Raw genomic sequence first — 10478 nt, 5'->3', positions numbered from 1 at the left:
TCAAAGGAATAGATGCACCAGCATTCACAAGCAGCTTTGTCAACTAGGCAATGAAACACTCCACCATGTCTCTCTGTTGTCCATCACTGGTAGCAACATTGAAATGAAAAAAAAAGGAAAAGAAAAAAGGAGATGTAACCCCTTTTACTTTCTGTTTAAAATCAAACAAAACAAACATCGACTCTGTTATATACTAACATCTTCAGAGTGCATTATTTGTACAAGAGAAAAACTAGGAACAAAAACATATCAACAGAGATCCAAACACTGGTGAGTGCGCCTCACACTGCTTTCTGATGGTAATCAGGAGGGGCCACTTTATAATCACTGGCCCTAAACAAAGTTGCCGAATTCTTCACAGTTACTTGAGGAAATCATGAAGATAATTCAGTAATAAACAAAGGCTCTTCTCATCCAGAGATGTGTAGGCCAACACTGCTCCAATTTATACAAACAATCTCAGTAGATGAGATGCTCCATACACCTGAGACGTGGGTGCCTCAAGGTGATCAGCAAGGATCTCAACAAACTGTGGTCTCTCCGATTTGCACAGGAACAGAGTGCCCAGCATCACTCTGAAGTATTCTTTTATCTGAGCTACAACCTCATTAACAGCATACTCCTTATTATCTGTGTTTCCCCAAGATTTCGTATAATTTGCACAGTCTTCTAGAATGGAGTCTACATTCTTCTCGGCAGGAAGATAAAAGAGCTGTTTCTGTCTGGTAATTAGGTCCCAGTCATCAACAAGCCACAGCTTTAGCTCTTCAGGGATCTTTACTTTAACTTCAACTCTGCTCATAAATGTTTCTTCATTTTCAGCAGTAGGACCAACCCGGGCCCTCTTCATCTGAGGAGGCTGAGGTGTCTCACTGGTACTGCCACCATCTCCATTACCAGGGGTGTTTTGCTTGTTCTTTTCAGTTTTCACTTCAATATTTTTGTGTTGCAGACCATACATCTTCTTTACTGGAGCAGCCCCTCTCATCTTTCCCTCTGCATACTGCTCCTGATTGTCCTTTTGAAGTTCTGGCTGTTTCTGTAGATTGGTGTCCACATACTTGAGTACTCTGCTTTCTGAAACCCACTCATCCCAATTTTTAATCTAACCACGTAATGTATGCAGTACTTTATTTGTTTGTCCTTCATGGCAACCTTTACGCACTTTGCTTCATAAAGAAGAGGGCCAGGAAAGCACAGTACTCGTTCACCCTCCTGGAACTTGGGCTTCGGGTCCTGCTGGGGCACCATTTATGAGTGATTCGCCGCCTCCTTCTCCGACCACCCCCCACTACCTCCCCTTACTCTCTACCCCACACAAGCTCGCCTCAGACGGGCCATCAGGCACAGCCGCTCTGCATCCTGGGAGCGATTGGTCAGCGCCCGCCCCATTTCTTTTTTATATTGGTAAAATAATTACATCAGATTGAAGACTGACATTATTTGCTTTCTTAGTTACAAACTGAAATAGTTTGGAAAACTTGCCAAAACGTAAGATGTGTTCTTTACATTCATAGATTAATAATAAAGAGGAAATAAATTTAGAGGTCAAACTCAAAATATTTTTGGTCTCTAGAAACCAAATTGGCATGGCTGCTAGCGCTGGTGTTGTCTCAGCCAGCGAGAGGCTGTATCATGCAGAGTATTCCTCAGCCTTTGGACTGAGGGCCAGACGCAAGCGTTGATCACAGGCTGGTGACTCCCGAAGGCCATACTCTGCCACGTTCCAGCTCTCAGTGTCCAGACCTGCTCAGCTGGAGCCCCAGGCCCTCCTCATCCCCGCCTCACCGCCATTGCCCACAACTTGTACTACTGTTCTGTCACCATTTCTGCCTGTGCAAGATTTTTTTGGGCAAGAAATTTAATAGTCTTAGGACTGGGAGTTGTAGCTCTTGGATTTGCAGGTCGCTGTGCATTTCAGATCTGGAAACCTTTATAAGTAATCACAGAAACTGCAAGGAAGATTTCATCACCTCCCATCTGCTGGCAAAGCTCACAGAAAAATCTTGATTCTGAATTACCCAGATAAAGGTGGATCTCCTTATTTAGCAACCAAAATAAATGAAGCAAAGCACTTGCTAGAATCAACTACCAAACACTGATCAAGGCTGAAGTACCATCCTGTAGGAAAAATATGAGGAACTTAAAAAAAAAGACCTGCAAATTAATCTAAAATATAGTCTTAGTTTTCCTACATATATTGATCACAGTCATTCTTCCATCAAATTAAAATAGCATGGAACTGGGCAGATAGCTCAGTAGAATAAGAGCTTGCCTGACAAGCACAAGAGCCCGAGTTCAAACCCCAGTTCTGCAAACATAAATAAACAAACAAATAAATAAATAAATAACAAATAAAAAATTAATACAGCAATAAAAGACTAAACATTTTGCTTTTTCTTTTAAAGGAACTACATAACGACTAGGGGAGAACTGTGTATTTTTCTTTACTTTCTCAGTGATATTCACATTTTTTAAAAATTTATGTAAGTTCTAAACTCTACATGCAATGCATTCACACAGGAGTATAACCACCACAAGCAATGGAATTGGGATTTGTGAACAAAAAGTAGCAATTTTCTTACTACTTATGTTTGTACCCTTATTGTTCCTTATTTCTTCAAAGGAATTGGAACTCTGCCTACACAGTACTTTAACCAAACACTGACTATCACCCTGGGAAAATGATCTGAAACGTGTTGGAATTTCCTGGTGATTTCTACAACAGTGGCTAGAACTTAAATAACTCTGTTCTCTCTGAGACCCTATAATCGAAGGATGAGAACTTTGAGAGCCACTAAAATGAGTGAAGATCTGCCATATGTCCCCTAGGAAAGGCTGAAAGAAGCCCAGAGAAATCTGAGGAATTTGTGTTTAATTATAATCTTCTTATGTTGTGTTCATTCTATCAATTATTCATTATACAAATATTTATTGACTGCCTTTGACATGTAAAGCCCTGTGGTAGACACTGGGAGAGTTGTAAGTATGAACCAGTCATGGATCTTGACCTTTAAGAACTTAATAAAGAGAAAGAATAAATCACAAAGAAAGAAAATATTTTTAATCATCAAACACTGTAAAAATTCACAGTGGAGGAAAAATTAATATTTGTAAGGTGGTAACTCAAGAAACATAAATTAAATATTTGAAAATCAGAAATTGGTAAGGTAGTAAGTAGATTACTAAGTGTCAAAACCATAAACTCTTAGTGTTGTTAAATATCAGATGGTTTATGAAAGAAAATTTCTCACTCAGCTAAAACAAGAGATAATACATTTTTGGCTCACATTTAATGACAAGTAGGATAGCTATGAATAAAATCTAAAACTACACTAAGAGTTGTAAATTGCGAAATGCTCTAGTAAATGTAAAGTTCTAGTTTTCTTCTGATAAGAAAGATGATATTAAAGGTGATAATTACCCATACATCAACTTGTTTATTAAGTGAATGCCATACTTCTCCCTAGAAATTCAGAAATAAAAACATACAGAAAAATATTAAACTACAAATGTCATGTGTAGACACTAGCTCTCCCAGGAATTAAGAATGTTATGAAATGATAGAGATTAAGATTATTTCTACAGGGCCAGGGAGATTGCTCAGTAGAATAAGTACTTGCCTGGCAAGCACAAGGGCCTGAGTTCAATCCCTGGTTCTGCAGAAAAAAAAAAAAAAGATTATTTCTAGACAATTCAGAAGAGTTGAGTAAAACAGAGGGTATAAATAGGCATAGAAAATAGAAGTAGGCACCAAATCAATGAATGATTATGAAAGTATAAGCAGTGATTAAAGGACATGAAAAAGCTTAAAAAAACTGTACACATGCCCAATAAATACAGACAAAATGTTTAGCTACTCCATTAATGAGTATAAATTAAATCAGCAATGTAATGTTTTTCAACTTTCAAACAAGCAGAAGTTGTATAAATTGATGGTCTACTTAAACCGGTGAACCCTAGTGAAGTATTGATAAATAGTTACTCTCATTCAAGGATGTTGGAGATTAACATGGTACAATATTTATAGTGTACAATTTGATAAAATCAATGAACATAAAAATTTATGTTATATTACCACACAAACTTGGTGGAAGTTTGCTGCTCTGTGCTGACATCCCTTTATCCAACCAGCTAGATCATAACCATTTGGTACAATGGGAGATGTGTTAGCACAAGAGCATGCTGTGCATGTATAAAACATGCTTGTGACTAAGCCAAATGCATATTTTTTTTCATTTATGTGTTTGGTATAGGTCTCGCTATGCAGCCTCAGACTCATAGTGATCCTCCTGTTTTCAGCCTCCCCAGCACTGAGATTGCAGGCGTGTAACACCACACCCAGACTCATTCACCAGCTCAGTGCCTGGGAGCAGGGCTGGTGCGGCATGCAGGATCGGGAATAGATCCCTAGTCCCCATGCTTGTTAAAGCAGGCACTTAGTCCACTGAGCTATCTCGCCAGCCCTCCATATGTGTAACATTTTTATTCTTTGACAAATTTCTTTTTTTGGTGCTTTTTAATTCCTACATGAATTGTAGTATACACAATTTATTTTTAGTTCCCACCTCTTTCTTCAGCAGAAATTGTTCCCAAACCTCACTATAGGTTTGTAATGTCATGAGGGCAGGGCTGGCATGGCAACCCAGGGATTGAATCCCTGTTCCTAATCTGCTGGGCTATGTAGCCTGACAAGTCTGTAAATTTTGATAAATGTATTCACCGATGAACTTACTACCCTATTAATGAAATAATATGATGGTCATTTTGGAAAATTCGCACAAATTGCCTGCTTTTCTCAGACAATTCCTACTTCTCTTCCCAGTAAAGGCAATGAACAGTGTGCTTTTTAAACTGCAGATTTTCTAATTACAGAAGTCACACTAATGGACTCCTATAGCATGTGCATGTTTGTCATCAAGAAGAAGCAAAAGGAGAAACTCTGAATTAGTATGAAACCAAAGACAAAGTATGCGGAAGCAAACCAGCCTTTCTGGTCCAGCAGAGAACCCACTGAAGATGCATGAAAGTGGAATCACTGAACAGGAACATTGCAAATCTCCTTACCACACACAGGAACAGAGAACAAGAGAAGTCCGTACAGAGTTAGGGAAAAGCAGAAAATAGATTTTAATTAGCTTCAAAGAGTGGAAATCCACCAAAACAAAAACCTAAAAGAACAAAATCAATGCTAATCTCTCAAAAAGATTATTTATTGTGTATGTTAGAGATTGCGGGGATTTATTATTTAGCACATTTTAATATTCTTCTTAGTATTTAATCTTTTAAGTACCTTTTGCACTTCTTATTCCTTAGTGTTCTTTTGACTATTGTCTTGAGTTAATATATATTATACTTTCTAAGAGGATAATTAAGTTTAACCCAGTTAGATTTTAAGGAAATACGTCATTTCACTAAATGCCAAATATTTCCATGATATTTTCCCAATAGTGTTATTTTTTCTCACTGAAAAATCTTGTCAAAACATTATGACAGGTCATAAAAGACATTGATTCTGAAACCTGAATTAAGGGAGTATGAAAAGAAGTGCCATGCAGATAGTATTAAATAATATGTCTATTAGACCATCAAAGAGAATTTTAAAAATTCTCCTACTACAAAAATTGAAAGATATATGTATTTTAAGGGGAAACTGCAAATATGAATGGAAATCTGTCACCATCTCTAAGTATACTAAAGGAAATTGTAACGCATTGTTTCCAAAAACAAAGCAAAGAAATGTTTTTATATGCCCTGTTTGCATGTGAATGTTGAGTGAGAATTTGTTAACATTGTATAGTGCTGGCTAACTGGCAGCCTCCTTTCTACACTTGGAGAACATGAGTCGCTGAACAGATTGCTGAAGAATTTGTTTTTTAAGGAAAGAAGGGTGTTTAACGCAGGCTATTTTATTAATTCATTATTACCTAAGATTGCCCTCATTCCTGTGCAGATTCATACTACATTTAAAAAATTAAGATTTAAGACATGTTAGAATGTAAGCTTCTAAGAATTAGGTTTTTCTTTTTCATTGCTATCCTGCAGCACTGTGCAGTACCAAGACTACATTTGGAAACTAGTGTGTATTTGATCAAATTAGTTGATAAAACAAAACAGATTATGCTCAGAGGCCATGATTTTAATTTTGTTTCTCTGTTACTAGAGAAATATTATTATTTCAATAACGTCTTATAGAGTTGAATTTATAACCTGCTTTGTTTGAAAATGCAGGATAGAAACTAAAAACATAAAAATAGAAATGTACTATGACATGTCAAGTGTCGTCAGTCAATGTAGCCATTTATGTGAGCCTGAAGATATGACTTTATTGGGAATGTTGCTCTTTCTTTACTTTTCTTTTAATAGTCATTGAATTAATTTGTTTAAAAATGAGTCAGTTACTAGTGTGGCTGAATTGTTTTGATGATATTTTCCAACCCACAGTTGGAATTATTTTCCTAATATTTTTAAAACCCATATTTCCTATCTCCTAAAATAATACGTTAAAACTTGATCTGCAGTGTTGTTTTAATGAAAAAGAGATGGAGATTTTGAGGAATCTTTTTCACTTTATGGCTTTATAGACCTTTTCTACAAACAAATGATTTTTTAGTTTGTATCTTCAATTTTACCTTCCGTACATCTGCAGATGCATAGGCCCTACAGACAAACAGACATAGATTTCTCTATTCATGAAACACATCAGGTATGTCCAATGTGCAATTAGGGTCTTCCTGTAACTTCCTCTCCAGACCAGTTGTCTGCCAGTGCATGACTTCATGTTTCTCCAAGTTGGCCATTTCCGTCAGCTTTATATTTCCATCAGGATTCCTCTCCACTGGTCTAAGGTAAAACATTTAGTAAAGGGAAATACTACTCTGAGAGAGTGAGGACCTTGGCGCATCTGTGTGAGCTTCGTCTATCACCACCACAGTGGTCTAGGTCATTCCCACTTAATTACCTAGAAGTCAAATTCAGAGTTAATGATTTCTAGGATTCTTCACAATTTACTATTATAATGTGTTTAAACTACTTAAAAATGTCTCTTGTTGTAAGTCAATGCCTACATTATTTAACAGGTAAGTATAGCTGACTATAAAGGCTTGTTTAATAAGTTATAAAACACAATAATAAAGGACAGCATCTTTGCAAACTCTTTATCTCTGCATTGCCACTGTACTTTCCTTTGATTTGATAAATCGTTTCCTTCAAATGACCATAATTTCTCTTCACTAACTGTTGACATCTGTCCATTCCTTCAAAGCTTAACTTAAACTCAACCACAGACTTGGCTGTTAGGCCTTTGAACATAGGGAATATGCTTTTTTATTTTATGCTCCACAGGGTGGAAAAAAATGTTTCTCTTTACTTTTCGTTCAGGGATGGTTAGATTATTTCTTTTCTATTTTGGTTACCTCCATTTTTCTCTATTATTCCTTTCTATTAATTATGGGAAACTTGGTAAATTGAATTGTACTAAAAATGCAATAAAACTTGCAGGTTCATACAGGATTTAGAACTAGAGGGGTTGGGAAGATAGCTCAGTGGTCTAACTGTGTTGGCAAGTGCAAGGATCTGGGTTCAATCTCCAGTACCACATGGCCTGCTCTGAGCTGGCCACCAGAACTAGGCATTGTGGTACATGCCTGTAATTCCAGCTGTGAGGAGGCTGAGACAAGAGGATCACTATAAGTCCAAGCTGTGTAGTGAGACTGTCTCAGTTACTTTTCTCTCATTGCTGGGACAAAATACCCAATACCCTAAATGAAGGAAGTAAAGGTTTATTTAGCTCACAATTAATGGAAGTTTCAGTCTGCATTTGGCTCACTCCAAGGCAGAGTGGCACATGGCAGAAAGCAACCATTCATGGCAACTGAAAACAGCAAGAGCAAAGGGGGTGACAGAAGCCCAGGCAGCCAGCTAGCCTCTCTCCCCTCCTTACACTGTAATGCAAATTACCCACCCCAGGCCCAAAGTGAAGCACTCATACCTGCAATCCCAGCATTGGATTGAGAAACAATCACAAACTCCAGAGGCTACCCCATGACTCATGATGCTTTGGGTGGACAAATAGATGCAAATCATAACAGAGACCGTGTACTAAATAAGTAAATAAATAAGATATTTTTAAAAACTAAAAAATGAAAAAAAAAACAACTGGAGCTTGACCTCATTAGTCTGTCTTCAGAGAGTGTTACCAACTCAAGGTTAAGAGAACTGTGACAAGATGGTATTCTTGACCAAACATGGTGAGACTACACATTCCCCCTGAGTTCCTATCTGCAAAAACTCAAGGCTACCAAAAAAGTTATTATTTGTTCCAGTTAATTTCTGACCACAGACCTCTAAATTCCATTTCTTAAGGTATTATAAAGAAACACAGCTTAAAAGTTGAACTGCGTCCACCATCCCTTTGAGATTCCAGGCATACACCTCTCCTACAATCTAAGAATGCCTTTCCCAAAGACCCAAAGAGTCATTCCCTGGAGATGTAATTGTCAAAAGAGCATTCTTGTTTCTCAGCCTCTGTGGAATACTAGAAATCTAACTACATTAAGTTAATTTCTGCCTAAACCTGTACATGAGTTATAAAATATGATCCAAAGTAATCTCTATGCATAGCAAACTCTACTTCAGTTTAATGTGTTGGAATAATTATAAATTAGCCTGAAGTGTACTGCTGTAATCAAGTAGCTAAGCCTCAGTCACAGTAGTCAAGCTTCAGTTACAGCTACTCACTGGTCAGGCTCTATCAATATAAGGTACAAGGGAGAAAAGACAGACCTTCCCTCTACTTTTTCCTTAGTTCAAACGTGAACTCTTTGGCTGGATTTAGTAACTCAACTAATGTAAGAGCTGCTTCAAGAAAGAAAATGTAGATTATGGTGGAGATTGTCACAAGAGAATGAAATCTAAAGAAATGATCAGCATATAATGCTGATTGATTTTGTGACACAAAACAATAAACTTGTGAAGGCATGACAGGAGAGATGGATATGGTAAATTGTAAATTCTAGGATGTTGCTAAGAGACACATGGGAGTAGGGGGAGGCAGTTCATTTCTTTGAGCTTATTGATTCTCTAGTTACAAATCCTTGGTAATGAAGGTTATTTTCACTGAAAGAATACACCTCCTCCTTGGCCTAAATATAGGACTTAGTGCATGTACACAAAAGGCAGGATAAATGACCATTCTGAAGGGCAATCATTAAGAGAACTCAGCTGGAAATAGTGCCTATGAGTTAGATATATTTTGAGATGGCTTATCTTTAACTCCTTCAAAAGCAAATATCAGCTACAGGCACTCAGGGTGGCATTGCTGCCTAGTGTTGTCTTCAAATTAGTTGTTCATATTACCGGATATGTGCATGCAAAATTGGAAGAAAGAAAAAAAGAAGAAATATATAAGAAATTAAGAAAAAAAGATTAAAAAATCGATAAAAGGAGACAAAACAAATTAAGCACCAGCTGCTCCTTTCTGTAGATCAGCAGAAATCCACAGCACAGTTAGACAAACCATCCTGCTTTCAGGATGATTTTGAATGCCACTGTTTTACTGTAGCCTTAAGTCTAACATAGGCTCATGAAGGATATTTTAAATCATCCTCAATCCAGAATGCTCCCTGGCTTGAAGGTGTTTGTCTGGTTCAAATAAACTTTGTTAAATTCAGTAATTCATCTTAGATTTTTTTTAACACTTAGATAAGTTCCAGTTCACAGACGCAAATGACCTAGCGATATTGGCATTCACCCACCTGACTTTTTTTTTAAATATTTCACTCCTCTGACTGCCCTAATATGTTTACTTACAGTTCTTAGTCATCCTGTCCTTGAAGAATCCAATGAACTGTGCACAATTGAAGTTGAATTTAGTTTACCTTGGACTCCTGCCCCTGCCCCAGTAGTCCTCACTAGATCTGCCTTTCCTCTCCTTCATCAATGTGGCTTTATCTTTGACAACAATTACATCATTTATGAGACACCATTAGCTTTACTGCTGCGTAAGGTAAGCTGCAGAATCCATTGAGAGGTAGTTTTTGTCTTCTCTTTTACTGTATTTTCAAGTTAAGTGTCCATGATTACAAAGGCTTTGGTCTATCCTTTTGTTTTGACATTATTAGTTAATTAAATATTACCTGTGGATTTGCCAAATTTTGAAATTCTTATGATAAAGTGTTTTCTTTTCCACTTAATAATCATCAGGACTATTATCTAACATTATTTTGTAATATGTTCTGCATTTTAAAGCCTGAGATATTTCCTATTTTTAAACCTGATAGCTGTAGTATAATATATGTAGTTAGTGTTACAGAGTATTTAGGATGACTATCTCATCTCCAAAGTCCAAATAGAAGATGGTTCTACATGCAGGATCCTTATATCTGCTTTGTCAACATGAACACATGCATTTTGTGACCTTTGTAACATGGATCAATCTGAATATAACGTTTATATGAATATACATATATATTCATATA

General features: G+C 36.9%; 1 pseudogene; it reads right to left on the bottom strand.

Annotated features, from left to right (window-relative positions):
- Positions 1-281: 281 nt before the first annotated feature.
- LOC101586571 lies at positions 282-1251 on the bottom strand (annotated as a pseudogene).
- Between the last annotated feature and the right edge of the window lie 9227 nt (positions 1252-10478).

This window comes from Octodon degus, unplaced genomic scaffold, assembly GCF_000260255.1.
Source record: "Octodon degus isolate 3935 unplaced genomic scaffold, OctDeg1.0 scaffold00121, whole genome shotgun sequence".
NCBI lineage: Eukaryota > Metazoa > Chordata > Mammalia > Rodentia > Octodontidae > Octodon > Octodon degus.
The sequence above is the reverse complement of the archived record's forward strand: the minus strand, read 5'-3'. Positions and strand labels throughout refer to the sequence as shown.